Raw genomic sequence first — 18,346 nt, forward strand, 5'->3', positions numbered from 1 at the left:
TATTTTATCACTTGCAGTTAAGTTACTATGCATATCATGTTCCCCTCTTCTTAGAATTCTCTCTAGTAATGAGTAGTTCATGAAAATGTACTAGTTTTATCCACACAAACGACATTGCTACTACTGTGCTGCTGTGCAGAAATGTCTAGCATCTATTCATACACTTAAAGGAGAAGGAGAGGTAGCAATACAAAACTCCAGTAATTTTTTGCTGGCTATGGGTAACTGTCTAGTTGCAAATTTGCTCAGTGTTGATAAATGACCCCCAGTACTAGTGTGCTGATGGAAAGGGCAGTGTATACAAAGCAAGAGAAAGGCCAATATTCAAAATAGCAATTATATTCACTGGGTGTTGCATAGCAAATTGGGACCCCCTCATTATAGAACTTTCCTTGTCCTACTCAACACAGTTGACTATTTGTTCATCAACAGGCTCTTAGATGTTATTTCAGGATGTTTATAGCCAGCAGTTTAACTCACTAACAGGTGTTCAGTCTCTAGAGAACAATGTCTATTGCTATCTCTATATCCGTGATCCTGTCTGATGAGTCTCTACGCTGCCACGCGATGCTTTGAGCCTTTGGTTTCTTTACAAGCTATCCTCAGCCTGTCTCTCCCTCCTTTAATGTGCAACAGAACATGGCCTTATATTATCTATTCCTGTATTTCATATCTTCTGCTGATGCCTCTTGTCTCTGGCACTGCCAACTCCCTCCCAACACCCCTGGCCAATATAAAACTACCTAAAATAGTTCCTAAATATAGGGAGGACAGAATGATTACCCATGATCAGGGCCGCCATTAGAAATCACGGGGCCCCGTACAACAAAATTTTTGGGGCCCCCTGGGCCCCGCCCACACTGACGACCAAGCTCCGCCCCATATCCCGCCCACATCGCAGTTTAAAAGACCACACAGACATCAGCGCTAAAAAAGTAACCCCCCCCCCACACAAGTTGTAAAAAGCTATTGATGGTCAGGGCCCCCTTATCAAAAAAATTGGGGCCCCAAAAAAAAAAAAATTAAATTTTTTTTTTTTTTAAAAACATTGGTGGCAGGGGCCCCCTGTTAAAAAAAACTTGGGGCCCCAACAAAAAAAATGTAAAAAAAACTAAAAAATAAACAAACATTGGTGGCAGGGGCCCCCTTATAAGTTAAAAACAAATTGGGGCCCCAAAAAAATTTAAAAAAAAAAATAATTTTTTTTTGAAAAAAAAAAAAAAACTGGTGGCAGGGGCCCCCTTACAAGTTAAAAAAATTTGGGGCCACCAAAAAGAAAATTAATTTTTTTTTTAAAAAAAAAACCCAAAAAAAAACAATGGTGGCAAGGGGCCCCTTACGAGTTAAAAAAAAAATTGGGGCCCCAAAAACAAAAGTTTTAAAAAAAAGATTGGTGGCAGGGGCCTATAGAATATTAAAATAATACATTGGTGGCCAGGGGATTAAAAAAAAAAAAAACACAAACTGGTGTTCAGTAGAATTGAACTCATGGCTTCAGTACTTCAACTTCGCCTCCTTTCGTGACTTCGGGTCTTTTCACCGCTTCAGGACTTCGGCTTCGGCTGTTTTCGTGACTTCGGGTCTTTGCGCTGCTTCAGGACTTCGGCTTCGGCTGTTTTCGTGACTTCGGGTCTTTTCGGCGCTTCGTGACTTCGGGACTTCGGCTTTTTCCGTGACTTCGGGTCTTTTCGTCGCATCGGCTTCGGCTTTTCGGCACTTCCGCATTCGGCACTGAAGAGGCAAGACGTACGGCTCGGGCGCTCGTAAGGGGGGCCCGGATCTTCAAAAAAATGCAGCGCTGCCGGGCCCCCCTTCATGCCCGGGCCCGGTACGCTTGTCCCCCCTGTCCCCCCCTGATGGCGGCCCTGCCCATGATTACCCATTTACGTAGTTCCTATAACAAAGATGCTTTGTAGCCATGGGGACAGCCATTCAACGTGAAATAGGGCAAGAGGGTACAATATGAAGATTACTAAAATAAGCCTAAATATAGGAAGGACAGAATGATTACCTTTCAACTTGAAATAGGGCAAGAGGGTACGTTACTATAGTAAATAATGGGTAGGTTCTGTAGATTGCAATGGTTTAACCCATAGCCATGGAGATAAACAGAGGTCAAATGTAATTAATTTCTGCCTACAGAAATATAGAATTAAAACCTTTTTATACACATAGACTAGGACATTATTTGCCACGAAATATTGTATTTGTAGGTGCTGGTTGGACACATACAAATTTTACATGCATCCTGTTTTATGATGTTACTGGTCCTTTACCAGTTCTACAGCATTTTAGCAGTAATAAAAGTTTGGAAATAAAGTACAATACATTTTTGTTCAATACATTTCTAAATATACCTGCTTCATGTACATTTCTTTAAAAAAAAAACAAGCCATTTTGGGTGGTTAGATATTTTTGCAAAATATATAGCAGAGCAGTGCTGCCACCTAGTGAATTCAACTGTAAGCAACAAGACTATGGTGAGTTCTGAAAATGGCCAGTTAAGGAGAATTATCATATAAAGTGCGACCAAGGGTGATCCAGGCTGTGCCTAAATGTGGCGGCCACACGACTGGCACAGACCACTGGTGTCTTTCAATATACTTGGTGAGCTCCTTTAAAAGTGTATGTATGCATATTTTTCTATAGTCCTAATTGTATATTCATACAACACATTAATCGTTCAGATAGGAACAATAACAAATATAAGCAGCGCCATGTGTTAGGATACACAGGAGTAATAAATTGCTTGCTCCATAAAAAGTACAATTTAAGTAGGTGGCTAATTTAAAGATATAATATTAAGGAAATGAAAGGTACATGTACTCCAGACAATTTATTCACTGTTGGATTGCTTCTTGCTTCCTCTGCAGGTGTTCCACCTGACTCACCTCACCTCATGGCAGATAGAGTGGGATTTTATTAACATAAAGGATGGTTATTTATTATCAGGGGCGTAACTACAGAGGAAGCAGACCCTGCGGCTGCAGGGGGGCCCAGGAGGTATAGGGCCCCATGAGGCCCTAATTAATGAGCAATTTCAATATATATTGGTAAAAAAGGGCAACATGTGGTTATGTTGGGGGCCATAAAATGAATTTGCTGTTGGGCCCAGTAACATCTAGTTACGCCACTGTTTATTATTATTCTGCCTATTACCTTTGCAAACACAATAACAGCTTTCAATGTCATTTTAGCAGTTCAGGGTCAGACTGGATTACCGAGTGATATCCCAGTGGGCCCAGGCCCAATGGGGTCCAGCCTAAGACGATTCTCATCAGCCCAGCTCCCCTGCATCAATTGGCACATTGCAAGAGGAGGAGGGACAGACGTGGTAGTGCCAAGCACAACTATGTTTAAAGTGATACTGAAATAAAAATTGAATATACATTAAAAGTTGCCTATAGGTCACATTGGTCATTTTTCACTGATAGTTCTGCTTTTGTAAGTAATTGTTACTTGAAGTTTCTAAACCTGACTAGAAGAAAAGAACATGACAGTGAGGTTGTGGAATGCACTGCTGGGTGATGTTGTGATGGCTGATTCAGTTAATGCCTTTAAGAATGGCTTGGATGATTTTATGGACAGACATAATATCAAAGGCTATTGTGATACTAAGCTCTATAGTTAGTATAGGTATGGGTATATAGAATTTAATTAAAAGTAGAGAGGGGTGTGTGTATGGATGCTGGGTTTTCATTTGGAGGGGTTGAACTTGATGGACTTTGTCTTTTTCAACCCAATTTAACTATGTAACTGTAACTATGTAACTATGTAACTATGTTTTGCCAACCTGACTGTCCCTTAACCTGGAAGTTAGAGTTTATAATGCTCCTGCTGCACAAATATGGCAGCCCCGTCATAGAGGATCATGGGGGTAGGAAAGGTAAGATAAAACCATCAGGCAAATACTTTTATGGGAAAATTATAAATAAAATAGCATCCAAAGACAATGTTATGATAGATATGAAAAAGGTTATTTCTGGTGTCAGTATCTCTTTAAATGCAAGGAGCAGCTTTAGGTGCAAGAACCTTATAGAATGGCACAAATTTGTCTTAAATGTATGGCTCCAGGGCCGCCATCAGAAATCACGGGGCCCCACACAACAAAATTTTCTGGGGCCCCTTGCCACACCTCTCCTAACCATGCCCCTCAACCTAAAAATGCCCCTCCCCTAACCAGGCCCCTCCCACCAGTACAAAGGTCACACGGACAAGCATAGAAAAAGTAAACATTGGTGGTCAGGGGTGAGGGGCCGCATTGGTGGTCAGTGGCACTTACCTGCAACTAGGGGGTCTATCTTCCACGGCCTTCTTCTCCAGTGGCGACTTCTTCTCCTCCAGTTGCGGCGTCTTCTCCTGCAGGGTCTTCTCCTTCCTCCGGCGGGGACTTCCAGGAAGCAGGCCCTTCTCCAGTGACATCTTCTGTCTTCTGACTGCAGGCGCAGGCTTCCGGTGGTTTAAATAGAGTTGTGCCCATGCGTACTGACGTCATGCGTACGCACGGGACACAGCCTATAAGAAGACGCCAATGAAAAGGGGGTCCAGCGATCCAGTTACGTGCGTCGCAGCCGGGCCCCCTTACAGCTCAGAATCCTCCTGGCCCGGGAGGACTGTCCCCCCTGTGACCCCCTGATGGCGGCCCTGTATGGTTCTACTGGGATTCGAGTCAGGGACCTTTGGGTCTTGAGCTCTATGGTTTAATCATTGGCCAGGTGACCAGCTAGCAGGCTTGCTCATTATCTATCACCTATACCTTGCCTTGCCTTGTCAGACCTCTCTGCTCTGTTTTCCATTTGTCCTGCTCTAGTCCTGTCTGCTCTGCTCCCCAGTCCTCTCTGCTCTGCAGTCCTCCAGCCCCAGTCCTCTCTGCTCTGCTCTGCTCTGCTCTCCAGTGCTCCCACTTCAGTCCTGTCTGCTTATCAACCCCCATCCTGACCTTATTTTACATCTGCACCATCCTGTCCCAGAGTCTTTGTCTGCTCTATCCCTTGCTGTTCTGCCACTGTTCTCCACCTTTCCTGCCACTTCACTCACACTGTCCCACTTCAGTTTTCCATCTGCTCCATCCCATCAAGTTGTTTACAGCCACTCCAGTCCTGTTCCTGGCTCTGACCCTTCCCCTCATCACCCTGATCCTGTCCTTTTCTCTCCATGTCCTGTGTGCACAAACAGCTCCTGCCTGAAAGACCTTCCTACCTTTGTCTCCCCAGTGCCCCACAATAAATTACATCCAGTTGCATCTCAAAGAAATCTAGGATCAAATTTTATAGGTAGAAGCACTTGTGAAAGATATCCCAAAGGCTGCAAGCTTGAATTGGCAAGTTAGTAAAGAACTGAAGAAGGCAGGTAGTATGCCTCAAACATACAAGTTGCCAGCAGGACATACTTTAACTTTGGTTAGACCAAATTGCACATTATGTGTTGTGATTCTGTACCAGCCCAAGGTAACCACAATCCTTTAGCAGTAAAGATCTGTGTCTCCAAATATACCCCAGTAGCTCCCCATCTTCTTTTCTGCTGATTCACTGCACATGCTCTGTGCTGCTGTTACTTACTGAGCTTAGGGACCCACTCACAATATACAGTACACATAGAATATAAATGTCACAATATAAGACTGATTAGTAATTAATACAGATAATTACTACATGGCAGCACAGAAACCAGTGCAATTAGCATCAGAATTGAATACTCTGCCCTATAGCATCAGCTTATTTTACAGACAAACCTCATTTTCTGCTGGATAATTTTTGACAACCCCTAATCTTGTAAGGGGAATTTCTTGACACAGTCCCCAAACATAAGAAGTCGGAAACACCAATTCTTAAAAAATGAACTTTGTTTATTTTTCTGATACGTCACTGGCAGTCATATACAAATTCCAACAGACTTTTCAATTGCCGTTTCCACTTTAAACTTTCGATTGCTTTCCGACTTAGTAGTCTGTGCGTTACTACCCAGCGTTTAGAATAGGGTTACTTTTCTACTCACAACCTGCTGGTCCTCATCGGTCTGGCTCGGTGATCCGGCGTACCACTACACCCCTTCACCATTCCACCAGTCCCCCGCTTCGATCATCCGGCACTCGACCAGTGCCCCTTGACCACTCCGGCGGGTACCATCCACCTGGACTTGAAGTCTTCTACTTCCACCCTCTCTTGCCTAACAACCTCAGCACTATTACCCTATCTTGGGAATTATTCCCCGGATCCTAATCCGACTACGCTCCTTGTCGGGGCAAAAGACTACCCTTTCTTGCTCCCTATCTCTGACACCTAGTGCCAGCTATTACTGAAACTTCCTATCTAGTAAACTACCTGTTTCCGGGCTGGTGTTGTTCTTCTTAGCGACACTCTTGCATCACTTTGCCTCCTCCCATCAAAAAGCCTCTGACTATGGGTGTGGCTGCCCTTTTATACTCAGTTTGGGGAAATTCCCTCTAGGGGTTGGAACACAGAACTGCTGCTAACTATAACACTCTACTGCCACCTAGTGGCTTTTTGAAATAACCATTTACACATTGTTACATACAAATTCTCATTAACATCACATAATTCACAAACAACATTTTAACTCTTTCACCCACCCACAACACAATTCACTCTCTTACAAGCTTAGTTTATCAACATCTGCTCAGAGCCCACTGAGCATGTGAGTGACCCCCTGTGACAAGTTTGAAGTCCTGGATCATTGCTGCTATTGACAAGCTGAAACTTTAGGCCAATGCAATGAGTTCAGTATATAAAATATGGCATTTTCAGCCTTATTAATTTTTAGGGTTTAGTTATCCTTTAAAAGCCACTGGACAAGGTAGTGTATTGCCCTGAGCCCTTTCTTTTTCTTTCCTATATGACCAATCACCTTTTCTGGATATCTGTTTAATTAATTATAATAAATAATGCATTACAAATTACACAAAATATAGAAATCATCACTACTTGTTACAGATTTCAATTCAGTTATTATTTATTTGTGATTATTTCGGACATAAGTCGAAGAAGCCATCATCATTGAGGAGAATGAAGAAGAAGACCGATCGCAATGGCGTCAGACTACCCATGTTTTTTTAACTTGTAGGGGGGACCCTGGATTCTTTTATGTGGGGTTGACCACCAATGTTTTTTTTAACTTATGTAGGATATACTGGCAACCTATTTTATTTTGAACTTGTCTGGTGGGTCTGAGCCAGCAATGTTTTTTTTTATGCACCAACAACCAATGATAATTTATTACTTCTGAAGGGAGCCCTGGCCAGCAATGTTATATTACTTGTGTTGAGGGCTCTGGTCAAGAAAATGCTGGATTGAATTTGAATCAAAGGATTCAATCAAATGGCTCTTATTTGTACTTTAGAAATGCTGGCAAATTCTATAACTAAGTGTAATTTAAGTTAGAGTAGGTACTTGCTTAAAGAGTCTACCTTGATATGGTGGCAGGCTTAATGATCCTTTGGACAAAATAATTTTTACTGTTTTAGTGCTCAGGCAATGCTGGTGGAGCTGTGGTGCAGGGAGGTTAGCTGTTGTTGCACCGCAAGTGTAGCTGCTGTATGGGGAGAGTCACTGGTATAGCTGTTGCATTTTTGGGGGGCACCACTGGTGGAGTTGTGTGTGGTTACAGCAGCTGGTGTTGTTGTGGCAGGCTGGGGGGCATCACAGGTGGAGCCTACTGATCAACACCAGATGCTTAAAGCAGAAGCCTTATCCTAGTTCTCCGCCAAACTCTCCTCCAAAGCGATTCATATCCAGATTGATGACGCACTAGCATTGCAAACAAAAAAGAAATATTGTTAATCTTCCTCAGTAAAAGAATGTATCTGTGAAATTCTGTTCGAACAACAAATCTTGCAAAGCACTGGCATTTTATTTACAGAAGCTAGATCTTTCACTCCATGGGGGATTTACCTGCTTTCCTGTCACAGGATGAACACAGATTTATTAGTTGTGGCTCTTCAGGGAACTTGTCAGACTCTACTGTAGTGCGCTGTATTTGTTTCCAGGTTTGTAAGGCTTTCTGCATGGAATAAAATAGGTTTAAAATAGTTATCCATGTAATGTAAGTTTCCATAGATGTATGTATGCCAGGTGGCATAAGACTTTAAAGGAGAACAAATACCATTTTACAATTGAGGTTCCAAAATTAAGGCACTACCTAGTGACTTCTTTTACTTACCTTCTGCTCCTATCAGCAAAAGAAACGCACCTGCCAGGGGTTCTTCTAGGAGCACCACAAAGCCATCCTCTTCCTTTCTTTAGGTCTTCTCAAGGCTGCTCATGCGCAGTAGAGCGAAAAGCCGAACTTAAACGAAAAAGCCACCTTTTTCGCTCTATTGCACATGCGTCTGCCCCGGGAAATTTAAAAACTGAAGAAGCAGGAATAGGATCGCTCTGTGGTGTTTGCTAGAAGAACCACTAGCCGGGGCGGTTTTCTGCTGATAGGAGCACCGGCCCGTGGTGTCAGGTAAATTAAAGTAGTCACTAGGGGGTGCCTACGTTTTGGAATTGTAATTGTGAAATGGTATTCGTTCTCCTTTAAATAGACAAGGAACATCTGTACTGTAGCTTTTGCTCTTGAAGACTTTGAATGGGATAAAACATGCAACTGAAAAAACAATAGATGTGTCATCTTTACAACATATATTCGTTTATCCTTCATCAGTCAAGTGTCTACATGATACTAACAGATGTAATTTCATTTTGAAAGCTACTGAATTCCTTCTTACACACAATTAGTTAACATTTACTCAACCATTATGTACAATGGTGCAGAACACAAATGGGGGCAAAAATGTACTCCTTTATCTGATTTATATCTTGGCTGGTGGGAGGACACAGTTATTTACAGTCATCTGTTCTGCCACTTACCAGTGATTTCATTATTTTTCTATCTACATAAATATTATCACATCAAACTAGAAATTTACACACTTTCATCCTCCTATTACTCGCTATTTATTATTATGGCGGATGCCTTGTTTTGGGCGTCTTCTTTATCTTTTGGGAGGGGGACGGGGTTAGGGAGGTGGTGGGCTCTGGATATTTTTGGTTTGGTGGAGGGGAATGGAAGTCAGATTGGACAGAGACAAGACTTTGAAACTGGCTATCCATTGGGTGTTGTTGGGATTGGTGAGGGTGTGGGGAGAGGAGGCAGTCAGTATGGACAAAGGGGTGGACTTTGATAGTTGGCCGTCCTCATATGGGTGGAATGGGGAGGGAGTCTTCTGGTAGTGGGTATCTTAAGTGGACTTATTTAACCTGCCATTAATTTTATGTTAGTTTAAGAATTGTATTATGGTTTGTTTCTTTATTGTAAGCATTTATTTTAATAAAAATCCCTATTACTCGCTATGCACTTTCTAGATGTCACACTTTGAGGACTTTTTTTGAGGACAGTTTTTTTAATGTTTTTTTACTTAAATTTCAAACTTTTTCAGTTTTAGACATATAGAAACATTTTAGAGCAAAAATATGATTCATGAAAAAGTAAATTGATTCATCAAAAAGTAAATTGGCTCCTTAATGTAGAGAAAAACAAATATTTATTACATTCCAAGGATTGTTTGGCTAACATGTTAAATGCAAATTCTAATCATCCCTCTTGTTTAATAAGAAACATACCCTTCAGCCAGTTTTGATGACACATATACATTAAAGAGGAAGATTTTATCATAACAAAAAAGGGATAGATTATTTGCCAAAGGTTTCATAAGAAAAGTCTTATTAATGTTTTACATACTGCAAAAGCTAATCTTTTTAATAAGTATAAAATGAGGATTGAGAATACCTTCATGATCTCCCTGGTCTACTTATTGGCAGCTCATCCATGAAATGGAAAAAGATCAGATATTTTACCCTATGCCTTTACATACAACCCACAATTTAATCAGAAAAACAAATGATTATCAAATATCTAGTAATTCTACAAATTGATCCTATACTAAATGATTTAGGATACATTCAGGTTTCTGTCTGCTGTGCAGCGCCGCTTACATAAGTAGCATTATAAAAATGTACAAAAATACACTACATAGTTATATTTTAAAGGAGAATGATGTTATCCCCTTAAGTGCCATCAGAATTTAGCATTTTATTTGTGCTCAGTGCCAGATGTTTTTGAACATTTTGTGCTCTCTCACTTGACATTTCACAGTGGCATTTCCTTGGGGGGATTTTTAGTTTACCTAGGAAAACTATACATCGCTTGAGCTCTGCTTGACTTTTTGTGTATTTCCACTTCTGGATAAAAAATTCTAAATACAAAGAAAAAAAAATAGAAATTGCTATTTTTCATGAAATAGAGATTGTACCAGAAAAATATTTTATTTTATGCAAAATATTCAACTGATTTGGAAAGCCTCATGTCGAACATGCCAATACCAGATATGTATAGTTTTATGGAGACTGCTATAGATCAAAAACACCCAGGAGTAAATTACCCAAAGCACTACAGCTAATAGTGCATACTTAGGGGCATATTTATCAAGGGTCGAAGTTAAAAAAACTTCGAACTTTGAATTCAAAAAGACCAACCGAATAGAAGTCGAAGGTTTTTGGGGGTGGAAGTGGTCCATATTCGACCTACTTCGAATTGATACGATTTGATGGTCGAAGTACTAAAAAATAATTTCGAAATTCGAAGTTTTTTACTTCGAAAATTCAATTCGACCTTTGATAAATCTGCCCCTTACAGTAGGTTTACCCCAGAACACCGTGGGGCAGATTTATCAAAGGTCGAAGTGAATTTTCGAAACAAAAAACAATAATTTTGAAGTAATTTTTGGGTACTTCGACCATCGAATATTCCAACTTCGAATTCGAAAAAACATTGAAATTTTTTTAAATACTGTCTCTTTAAAACTTTCGACTTCGACCATTCGCCACCTAAAAGCTGCCGTGGTGCTGTTTTAGCCTATGGGGGACCTCCTAAAACCTTTATGGAGGCAATTGGGGGAGTCTGGGAGATCGAAGTTTGAAGTTAAAAAAACTTCTAATTGTAGTAGATCGGAGTAGCGCTACTTTGAATCGTACGATTCGAAGTAGGCCGAATCTGGGCCACTTCGACCCCAAAAAAACTTCGACCTCCATTCTGTTGGTCTTTTTGAATTCGAAGTTCGAAGTTTTTTTAACTTCGACCTTTGATAAATCTGCCCCCTTATATTTTGAAAAGTACACGTTCTGCTGAATCCAAAATGGTAACTATGTCTTTCCAAACATCAAAGCTTTTCTGAACTTAGCGGTTTCTATAAAAACGTATGAAAATTCTAAAAAAATCACCTCAAAACTTTCACTTCACAAGTTCATATCTCCCACATAGCATTAAGTACCTAGAAAAAAACATCCTAAATATGAATGTCAGTTCAATTATGCATATGATTAACAAAGTATCTGGTGTTTAGAGAAGCCAAAATGAACTTAGTGCATATAAACTGTCCCGGGTGTCACTTCAGCATGCTTTTCTGCATCATTGTCTCCTTTGGTCACTGTCTGACTCTCAGCTACTCATCTGCCACCAGGTTATAGTGAATGAGGTTCTTTTAGAGTCCATACCTGCATGCATTGGTGCCTAACAGTGTCAGACTAGGGTGTCCAAGGTCCATCAGGCTGCAACTTTAGGAGCCTCCCACCCACCCCAGTCACAGCCTCCTCCATGCTGACCCCGATTCAATCAACCCCCTTTCCCGCATGGATAAGCACCACATACCTTCCTTCTTGGCACTGCTATTGGCCAGGGTGCAAGAATTCTTTGTAGGGAGTGGACCTGGGTCTGTGGGGCTCATGATGGCAGTGGCATAGTCCAACCCTGGTCCAAATATTGCCTGCTGGAGAAGATCAAGGCCACACCAGATAATCAAACTAGAAGGTAGCAGAAAGAGAAGAATGCTTATAAACAAAATACAGGAGGAACTGGCAGGACTTAGACTACATGAGTAGTCAGGAATTGGTCATGAAACACGCATACAGAATATAGTGTATTTGGATATCAAAAGCATTTGTACTTATTTTATGTTGTGTGCTATATTTTTATACAGTATTCTGTCCTTCACCTACAGAAGCTACTGTGACCTTCAACCCCTCACCTCTTTATCACTATTGGTAGCAGCTATTTTATATGCTTAAAAAATATGGATTAATACTGTATATGGAATATTTTCTTTCCAATCTGCATATTTATGTCATTCCAGTGGAGTTCAGCTGTTGGGGGAGACCCAGGGGCATTTCTGCAATGAGGCAAGGTGAGTTCCTTGCCTCAGACTGCAGCTCCCCAGAAGTTACCAGAGGCAGCAAAGAGCCCCTCCTGGTAACTTTAAGAGCCAAATGTCAGGTTATTAAACTGGAAAATCTGCTTTTCTAGCACAGAGAACACAATTTCACTCTCTGCGCTAGCGATGCCCCCCCCCCTCCGGACCCCTGTCGGCGAGGTTAAGGTAAATTGGGGTGGCATTTCGAAAGCCCCTTCGGGCGCGCCTTGGGAGATCTGCTCATAACAGTGAGTTGGGTTCTGTATAGATTCTGGCCCAGATGTAAAGAAATTTGATTAGGTGTGTTCCTGTTCGTTATATTTTTTAGCATCCAGTGATAAGCGAATGTAAGGAGATTTGTTACATCAGCAAGTTATACTACTCACTATTGCCTAAGATGTGCTGTTAACCTATTGCTGGTTTCCAGTACCTGCCTTGAGCTGTGAATTAAAGCCTCTAGTTATGGGAAATAGAGAGTTTTATTGGTCTGGAACATACACACTGGGTTTTAATTAATTCATATATGTGACAATCACATTTCACTACAAGCACCTCACCAGGGTGCTCCTTTAGGGCCACTTGGAGCATTGGCTCCACGTGTATATATCTATATATATATATATAAAAAACAAGGGAAAGTTGTGCTCACCACTATTTTTTAAAACCATTAGGCGGGGGTGCAATGAGACTTTGACCACAAAATACATATAGTCAAATACAAGAGTCCTCTGCACTCAACCCATTATCAATATATTTAAGACAGCGACATTTTGTGCATACTGCTACTAAAAAATGCCTTACCCTTTAAACAAAACAGGGATTGTTTGTCCATATATTGCAATATATTTAAGCTGGCCAACTACGTCAAAGTCATCCCATATCTGGCCAGTCCTATGCTCAATTTTATCAGATTCATTAAGAATTCTGTTGCTTCATTATACATTTTACAAAGGGACTTGGTTTTACCTGCAACTTAACTTGCTGCTTTCAAAGTAAACCTCCATACTTGGCTGCCCTTTTATTAGACACCAGTGGGATCACCTGACTATAGCTGGGAAGGGTATAGCAGCCAAGTATGGAGGTTTACTTTGTATTTGACTATATGTATTTTGTGGTCACAGCCTCATTGCACCCCCGCCTAATGGTTTTAAAAAATAGTGGTGAGCACAACTTTCCCTTGTTTGTTATAGTTTATACAGGAGCAGTGACCAGCTCCATGTTGTAGCTCCCACCCTTCCCAGCTATAGTCAGGTGATCCCACTGGTGTCTAATAAAAGGGCAGCCAAGTATGGAGGTTTACTTTGAAAGCAGCAAGTTAAGTTGCAGGTAAAACCAAGTCCCTTTGTAAAATGTATAATGAAGCAACAGAATTCTTAATGAATCAGATAAAATTGAGCATAGGACTGGCCAGATATGGGATGACTTTGACGTAGTTGGCCAGCTTAAATATATTGCAATATATGGACAAACAATCCCTGTTTTGTTTAAAGGGTAAGGCATTTTTTAGTAGCAGTATGCACAAAATGTCGCTGTCTTAAATATATTGATAATGGGTTGAGTGCAGAGGACTCTTGTATTTGACTATATATATATATACTGTACATACACACACACGCAGAGATGCTGGAATCATAAAGTGCATGCAGGAATGCACAGCTGACAGAGAGCACTGTTCTATATCAATATACATTTTATATGGCCGAAATGTGATTAAGATAGGGATACGCTGCAGATTTATTTAACTAGGCACAAATTTAAAGGGATACTGTCATGGGAAAACATGTTTTTTTCAAAACACATCAGTTAATAGTGCTGCTCCAGCAGAATTCTGCACTGCAATCCATTTTTCAAAAGAGAAAACAGATTTTTTTTACTCAATTTTGAAATCTGACATGGGGCTAGACATATTGTCAGTTTCCCATCTGCCCCCAGTCATGTGACTTGTGCTCTGATAAACTTCAGTCACTCTTTACTGCTGTACTGCAAGTTGGAGTGATATCACCCCCTTCCCCCCCCCCAGCAGCCTAACAAACGAACAATGGGAAGGTAACCAGATAGCAGCTCCCTAACACAAGATAACAACTGCCTGGGAGATCTAAAAACAACACTCAATAGTAAAAGCCAAGTCCCACTGAGACTGATTCAGTTACATTAAAGGACCAGTAACATCAAAAATTTTTTTACAAAAATTAGTTAGAATACAACAAAAAAAACCCACCAAGACAAATTAAATTTTAAAACAGCAAAGCATTTATTAAGAAATAACTCACCGAAACTCCACTTCCTGTCCTCTACAGAAAAGGCGACACGGCGACCATCCATACTGCAGCGCTCGATTTCTTCTCCCTGGCTATTCACTGACAGTGTGTCCTGCAGCCGGTCCCTGATCTTCACGCGAATATCCCCAGGTCCCTGTGTTTGTCTGTATGTGTATCAGCGCGATGTACGACCCCGCCGTGCTCCTGCCGACCCCACCGCCTTGTATGTGTCTTTGGTGGAGGATCAGCGCGGGAAGCGGGGCATCAGCAGGTACCCATCCTCTTCTTCCTCTGCCCGCCGTTCGTCCTGCATGATCTCCTCTGCTGTGCGAGAGCCCTATGCGATGCGCTTGAGAGCCGAACCGGTGCCGATACCAATTCCTGCGAGAGCGCAGGGTTTGCACAAACAGCTGTCCAGCTGGATTGCTGCAGTCGCTGCTAAGTTATGGATCAGCAGAAGTGGACGAGCGTTTGCTCCCCATGCCACTTCTCTGGCTGCTCATTCATTCAGCTCTCCGGTAGCTTTGGGAGAAAAGGCAGGCAGAGAAAAAGCCCTGGGGAGCTGCTGTGTTGGGGATCACTAGAAACCAAGTGCATCGCATGGAGTTACTAACCCTGCGCAGGAATTGGTATCGGCACCGGTTCGGCTCCCAAGCGCATCGCATAGGGCCTGCTGATGCCCCGCTTCCCACGCTGATCCTCCACCAAAGACACATACAAGGCGGCGGGGTCGGCAGGAGCACGGCGGGGTCATACATCGCGCTGATACACATACAGACAAACACAGGGACCTGGGGATATTTGCGTGAAGATCAGGGACCGGCTGCAGGACACACTGTCAGTGAATAGCCAGGGAGAAGAAATCGAGCACTGCAGTATGGATGGTTGCCGTGTCGCCTTTTCTGTAGAGGACAGGAAATGGAGTTTCGGTAAGTTATTTCTTAATAAATGCTTTGCTATTTTAAAATTTAATTTGTCTTGGTGGTTTTTTTTTGTTGTATTCTAACTAATTTTTGTAAAAATTTTTTTGATGTTACTGGTCCTTTAAGTAGGAGAAATAACAGCCTGCCAGAAAGTAGTTCCATCCTAAAGTATAGGCACAAGTCACATGACTGGGGCAGCTGGGAATCTGACAATATGTCTAGCCCCATCAGTTGCAACTTGATGTGTGTAAGAGCCCTTACCAAACAATACCATTTTTTAACAAAGCATAAATCAAATACAATATTTGTCCATGTCAAGCAAAGCCATTCACACCAGTTTTGTATAAAACTGCTAGAACATAATTATTGTAGATTTACAGTGTAATCAAAAACAGAACTAAATCTTCAGAATGATGTGTCTGTAAGCTGCACAAAGATCTACTGTATATGTTAACTGTGCTCCACTGAGGAACCATTTTATTGAACTGGCTGTTTACTTAGACTAGCAACATAGACATATGCTAGACATAGACTAGCAACATAGGAGATTGTGGCCCTCCTAATGTATTACCCCGTTTCAGTTTTGATTACGGAACAATGGTCTAAAAATATGCATACCTCCCAACATTATAGAAATAAAAAGAGGGACAAAAAAGTTGCTCCACGTAGCGTGGAAAATTTTCTTTGACCACGCCCATTTTTTGGCCACATCCCCTAATTACCATGTCCATTTTACAAAATTTGTCAGGTTATGAAAGTTTGAACATATTTCTGTGTTTTTTTTACAGTTTTGCTAATGAAGGTGAATTGCCCTTTAAGCTGTGACTCTAACGTCTCCCAAGGGACCAGCTGTGGCTGTTCTGGGCTCTCTGCCAAAAGCCAATTAAGTTAGAAACATTTGTTTCAGTATTCGGCCAGGATTCAGCCTATTTCAGCAGGATTCGGGTTCAGCGGAATCCTTGTGCCTGGCCAAACCAAATCCGAATTCTTAAAATCACGTGACTTCTCTTCAAAAAACAAGGAAGTAAAAATATTTTAGCAACGTGCACCCTTCCTGATTTTCATATGCAAATAAGGGTGCGGATTCAGTTCAGTACTCGGCCAAATCTTTCACAGAGGATTCAGCCAAATCCAAAATAGTGGATTCGGTGCATTTTTTCCCTAAATTCGGATTTTTATAGTAAGAAAACACAAATTTTTCGGGGTTTTGCCATTTGGAGTTTAATAAATAATCCCCTGCTACTTTTATTACTGATCTTTCTATTCAGGTCTATTCATATCCAGTCTATTATTCAAATCAATGTAAGGTTGCTAGGGCAATCTGGACCCTAGCAACCAGAAATTGCAAACTACAGAGCTGCCAAATAAAAATCTAGAAACCACAAATAATAAAAAATGAAAAACAATTGCAAATTGTCTCAGAATATCACTCTCTACATTATTCCAAAAGTTAATTTAAAGGTAAACAACCCTTTTAAGAAGCTAGCATTACACATTGTTTTTTGCTCTTCTCCTTAGACAAGAACTGGTATATATTTGATGCAGTAGATAACAGCACTAAAAAGAAACCAATATAAAGCTGGCCATAGACCTAGATATAACCATACGAATTCTCGATTTGTACGATTTTTGGACCGTGTGTGGAGTGTCCCCACATTTTTCATGCCATAGCGATCAGACGTTCAGTTGATCGGAACAGGTTGGAAAATTTCTGTCGGTTGCCGATAATTTCTCTGCATGTATTGCCGATCTGACGATTTTCAGTGGGAAACTGTCACAAGCTTTTGTCAGACATAAACGCTTGTACGATTGCTGTCAGGGCAGAACATTGTCTGATCTGTTCTTTATTACTACTTTATTTAAACTGAAGGTTAGTGGCAGATTGGGAGTTGGGGACGTCTGTTCGTTCGTCCGATATTGCAGGTAAACCAGCACGTCTATGCAGGGCCAGATTTACATAGCGGACACCGCTAGGCCCGTTTTCATTCGGCGCCCCTGTCCCCTCCATTTTATTTGCTCAAACTTTCATCAGGACCAGAGCAATGGGGATTGGCGCATGGGAAATTAAACAAACTATTGTATTTCCTGCACACAGGGTGCCACCTTTTCTGGAAAAAAATACCGGCCTTCCTATATATTTATCTTTTTATTAATAAAATAATTAATAACATTGGGATCAGCCATCATTTTTACTGGACAGGCCGGTAAAATACTAGCCCGGTGGCAACCCTACCTGCACATCCCCAGTGTTTCTGAACCAATGTGGGTTTAGTTGAACAGCATGCCACCCCTTAAAATACTGCTGCCCTAGGCCCGGGCCTTGGTGTCCTCTGCACAAATCCAGACCTGCGTCTATGGCCACCTTAAGGCTAGGGGCCTGGCTTATTCCAACATATCCTACCCCCACACCATCTCCATCATTAAGTTTATTGGGTTTAGGAACCCCTTCCTCCTTATTAAATGTACTTGTTGGAATTTGGAAGGTTATTTGCCACAAATGCAGATCCATGCTGCTCCATACATTGTGAGCCCTGTGTGCTTAGTGGAACAGAAGGATGAAGAATATATTACACCTCCCTGAGTGCTGGGCTAGGGGAGGGATCACATACGGCCTTGGCCATCACTGTAGCATCAGTTTGCACGGCGGAGAACGGTGAAGAATATAAAGGGAGGATAACACGCAGAGCCCGAAACAGGTCTGACTACATCCTTCCTGCATCCTCCCCATGTCCCTAGTGACTGTGAGGCAGCGACATGTGCATTTAGGCACTCACAGGGTTACAGTCACCCTCCACCTCACACGATGAATGGATCAAACTCCCTCGAGCATCACCGTGCAATAAAGGCCGCTACATGGCTCTATGATGCTTTCTACAGCGCAGCAAAGTCCAACCTAGACAATTCCCAATGTTCCACCCCACGCA

The 18,346-nt window shown here is 41.6% G+C and overlaps 1 protein-coding gene and 1 long non-coding RNA gene across 4 annotated transcripts in view; one reads left to right on the forward strand and one right to left on the reverse strand.

Moving 5' to 3' along the window:
• Positions 1–6,960: 6,960 nt before the first annotated feature.
• Positions 6,961–18,306, reverse strand: LOC108716891. 3 transcript variants are annotated; one of them, XR_005961291.1, is made up of 4 exons: positions 18,197–18,306; positions 11,704–11,855; positions 7,908–8,016; positions 6,961–7,763 (listed from the first exon to the last, which is right to left on the reverse strand). It is a non-coding gene; the product is annotated as an uncharacterized LOC108716891 (long non-coding RNA). The 3 variants fall into 3 exon arrangements; XR_005961292.1 differs by lacking the exon at positions 18,197–18,306 and adding an exon at positions 17,656–17,694; XR_001935787.2 differs by lacking the exon at positions 18,197–18,306 and adding an exon at positions 13,208–13,251.
• Positions 18,040–18,346, forward strand: part of snap91.L (synaptosome associated protein 91kDa L homeolog) — a 63,764-nt gene continuing 63,457 nt past the window's right edge. The window contains exon 1 of the mRNA XM_041563045.1: positions 18,040–18,118. The gene's annotated coding sequence lies outside the window, so the exon portion shown is untranslated. The remainder of the gene's footprint in view (positions 18,119–18,346) is intronic.

The sequence above is a fragment of the Xenopus laevis genome, chromosome 5L, assembly GCF_017654675.1.
Source record: "Xenopus laevis strain J_2021 chromosome 5L, Xenopus_laevis_v10.1, whole genome shotgun sequence".
Taxonomy (NCBI): Eukaryota; Metazoa; Chordata; class Amphibia; order Anura; family Pipidae; genus Xenopus; species Xenopus laevis.